General features: G+C 40.0%; 1 pseudogene; it reads left to right on the top strand.

The window, feature by feature from the left end:
- Positions 1–265: 265 nt before the first annotated feature.
- LOC133073900 (basic immunoglobulin-like variable motif-containing protein) lies at positions 266–1,099 on the top strand (annotated as a pseudogene).
- Positions 1,100–4,675: the final 3,576 nt, after the last annotated feature.

The raw sequence follows: 4,675 nt of genomic DNA on the forward strand, positions 1-4,675 counted from the left end.
GGAGCAACTGATTATAGATGAAGATTTAAAACAAAAATAGAGGACAACAGCTTCTACAAAGTGAAGTTTTAGAACAGAAGGTCAAGGGATAAAATTGGAATCTTCTGATTGTTGACAGACTGGAGGAGAACGAGGAGCTAGAGATAGTGGAAAGGAGAAGAAGAAAAAGTGAGGAGTAGCGTAAAAGGGAGTTTGGGAAGGACTGAATCTGTCAACAGGATAATGGCACTGAGCTATGAAAGGATACACAACACAAGAATTATACAGCACAATGGGAGCTGGAAATCTTCCAGCCATCACCCAAGAAGAAGCTTTACATATTTTGGGCTTTCATCCTCCATTTGAGGATATCAGGTTCAGCCCCTTCACTGGAAATTCGATGCTTATGAGGTGGTTTCGACAAATTAATGACCACTTCCATGTGAAAGGATGCGTATATGTTCTATATAAGCCTCATGGGAAGAATGAAACAGCTGGAGAAACTGCTTCCGGGGCCTCGTCGAAGTTAACTCACGGATTGAAAGATGAATCATTAGCTTATATTTATCCTTGCCAAGATCATTATTTTTGTCCAATTGGCTTTGAAACAACCCCTGTTAAGGTGAATAAAGCATTTAGCAGGGGTCCCCTCACACCACAGGAAGCAGAATATTGGATCTTAATTGGAGAATCAAGCACAAAAATCCTCCTATTCGCTGTACAAAATGGGCAGATATTGTTACTGATCTAAACACTCAAAATTCAGAATATTTAGATATCTGGCACCTAGAGAGGGGACAGCAGTATCAAAAGACAAAGAATGTTAGAGGAAATTTGCATTGCAACCTAGCATTCCAGAGACTTGGCTGGCAAAGATTTGGCCTTTGGAACTTTCCATTTGGAACCATTAGACAGAAACCACAGCCTCTAACACATGTCCACGGAATTGCCAAATCTGAGCATGAAGACAATATCTCCAAGAAGCAGCACGGGTGCCTGGGCCAGTCTTTCAGTTCTAGTTTCCATCAGGACTGGACATGGAGAAAGATGTCCAGTATCCACAAGAGGAGGAACAGTGGCTACCTACCATGGTTACAGTGATTATGATGGGAATGACTGACCATGCTGGGTACCTACAATGCATGTCATACACACAGCTGGTCTATGCAGGACTGCATTAAGGCAGTATGAGATTTTAAGTCTACATTAAATAGGAACAGATCTTGTGGTGCAAAACATAGCCTTGTAGTTCCTCCAGTGAATAAGCTTGTGTATGAATGTGCTGTGCTGTGCTTAGTCGCTCAGTCATGTCTGACCCTTCACGACCCCATGGACTGTAGCTCACCAGGCTCCTCTGTCCATGGGGATCCTCCAGGCAAGAATACTGGTGTGGGTTGCCATGCCCTCCTGCAGGACCCAGGGATTGAACCCATGCCTCCTGCATTGCAAGCAGACTCTTACCCATCTGAGCCACTAGGGTGATTTCAGACATATAAACAGATAAGCACAGATATTTTTGTCCTTTTAAAGTTAAGAATATTAAACATTCTGGACAGTCTTGTGAAGTCCAATAAAATTACATATAAACAAATCAGACACAGTTTGACTCAATACCATCACGATTTGAAATACTTAAGCATGAAGCCTTTTCTTATGACTAGACCCCCAGATATTTGTTGCAGTTCTATTCCTAAGCTCAAAATTTAAGGTACTAACTCTCTGCCCTTAAAAAAAAAAACTGGGGCTGTTGACTTCTAGTTTTTCTCTTGTGGTTAAAGCCCATTTAAAACAATTTAGTGAGTCTAGAAATTCTGTTTACTTGTAGCAGTATCTTGCCTGCCTATATATTTTTCCTTATTAACTTTCTCAGGATTTTCAATAAAGAGGCAAAAGAGAAAAGACTCCAGGCACTGATCTTTTCTGCTGGTGCAGATGGGTGACTTAGTGCACCAACTCAGGTGTTCTGGACTTTCTTGGTATGTTGCTGTTATATATTGACAAGAACTTTAGGTCTTGACTTCTGTAAGTCTACAATAAACCTTGGTTTAGGGATAGAGTAAACAAACAAGTGGGCTTCCCCGGTGGCCCAGTGGTAAAGAACCAACCTGTCAATACAAGAGACGTGGGTTTGATCCCTGGGTTGGGAAGATCCCCTGGAGAAGGAAATGGCAACCCACTCCAGTATTCTTGCCTGGGAAATCCCATGGACAGAGGAGGCTGGTGGGCTACAGTCCATGGGATCACAAAGAGTCGGACACAACTTAGCGACTAAAACAATAAAAACAACATCAAGGAATAAAGCGCTTCCCTGATGACTCAGCAGGTAAAGAATCTGCCTACAATGCAGGAGACACAGGAAACATAGATTCAATCCTGGGTCCAGAAGATCCCCTGGAGGAGGGCATGGCAACCCACTCCAGCATTTTCGCCTAGTGAATCCCATGGACAGAGGAGCCTGGTGGGCTACAGTTCATAGCGTCGCAAAGAGTCAGACGCGACTGAAGTGACTTAGCATGCATGCATGCAAGGAATTCAGTGTGGCTGCATCATAATGTGTTAGAAAATGAATTCGGCAAAGAAAACAAATGCCACCTTCCTTAAAAAGGATTCTAGGTTAATGGCAGGAATAACTTTTGTTTCTCACCCTAGTAATTGCTCCTGTAAGAGCTAAATCACTTTATATGCTTCAAGACATGGTCCTGTGTTCCTCTGCAGGTACCCCTTCCCCTCCACTGCACATGCTTGATGTGTACTGACAAAAATTAAGTAGAATTGAATCTTGACACAGCTGGCTGGGTGTAAAGTGCCTTCTATTATGCAAACTTCTCCCTGCCAGTGTTTACCCACCCAACATAAATTGAAGAGCTAGTTAAGCACTCATGTAACAAACAGGAGGAGTCAACCAATGCAAGTCTGAATCTCTTTTGTAAAATATTTTTTAAACTAAAGGATAGCCTTATTATAATTGTTTGGAGAAGTGTTCTCCAGCTTACACCTTCCTTTTAAATATATAATAAAGTGCCAAAGAGTCTTCTCTTGCAGACAAAATCAATGCTTCTAGCTATAAGATATGAAAGGTAAAGTTATTTTATTTTCTGTGAATACATTTAAAAGTACTGATACTTGCTGGAAATATTTGTTTACCAAGTCTCTTGCCAATTCATTTATATATTCATTCAACAACATTTTACTATATATTATGCCACTTAAGTACCAGGAACCATGCAAAGTACCTGACATAACAAGCAGTGAAAACAGAAACAATCCCTAATCAGTTGAGCTCAAAGTTAAATAACACAAATAAATATATAGATAAACACTGAACTTTTTTGTAGAAAAAGGAAAATGTGATTTTATGAGAGTATAACACATATATTAAAAAAAAAAGTAGCCTGATTTGGAGATTGGTGAAAGCTTTCCTCAAAAATTATACTCAAATTATAACCTAAACATCGAGTAAGCATTAACTTGATAGAGAAATAAGACTCTTCCAGACCAAGTCTACTGGGAATTTGCTCTTCCCTCACAACACACAAAAACAAATAACTATATGAGGAATGAGATATTAATTAGCAATCATTTCATTGGGTGCTTAGGTGCTTCAGGACTGACTCTGCAATCCTAAGGACTGCAGTCCACCAGGCTCCTCTGTGCATGGGATTCTCCAGGCAAGAATACTGGAGTGGGTTGCCATGCCCTCCTCCAGGTGATCTTCTCAACCCAGGGATCAAACCCATGTCTCCTGTACTGCAGGCAGATTATTTAGTGCTGAACCACCAGGGCAGTCCAATCATTTCATTATGTATATGTAAATCAAACCATCATGATGTACACCTTATGTGTATACAATTTTCATTTTAAAAAGATTAAGTGGGGAGATGCTGTGGCTGCAGGAAACGGGCAATGTTATCTTTATGTACCTATCGTCACCATATACCCTTGTAATTGGAGTGCAGAAGGATGTGGTAGAACTCCCTGCGGTCTTCTAAGAACGATATAAATCAGAGATCTTAGGATAAATAGGCTTCACCTTGAAAAAGGAGTCAGATTACTTCCTGCCAGTAGATCAAGGGAGAGCTATCTTTCTTTAAGGAATTCTGTAAGGGGCCCTCTACCAACTCTGTTCCCTTGAAGTCTCATTCTCAGAAAAGGAATGGATCTAGCAAAAGTCTCCCACCAGGACACTGAGAGCAGAAAGATTTCTTTGGAGGTTTCCAAAAAGGAAGATGTTAGTATGAAACCACATCAAATGACTGGTTTTAAACATCTAAAAAAAAATACCTTGTCCTAGATTAAATAAAAATGAGGCAGCATAAGGCAGTAAAAATACTTAACTTTCTCAGGTTTATGAATGAAGATTCAGAGCAAGAGACGCAATGAACAGCCACAAAGATATAGTCTAGGCCTTTTTATGCCAAGAGAACTCAGGCGCAAGGAAACATATTATCCTTTCCTTCTGAGAGTGACAGAGAATGATATTTTCTTACTGCCTATTGAATTTATTTCATTTTCTTAATGTAGCATCTCTCAGTACATGGTTTCACATTTGTTTATGCTCATGTAGCCAACTGTGCATTTTTACAGAAGGAGATCCGAGCTTTGAAAAAGAAGCAACATTTTTCACCAAAATGTAAATTCCTGAATATATCGTTCTTCCCTGAAATATAAAACATGAATAACAATTTTTCTTTTAACA

This window comes from Dama dama, chromosome 19 (genome assembly GCF_033118175.1).
Source record: "Dama dama isolate Ldn47 chromosome 19, ASM3311817v1, whole genome shotgun sequence".
Taxonomy (NCBI): Eukaryota; Metazoa; Chordata; class Mammalia; order Artiodactyla; family Cervidae; genus Dama; species Dama dama.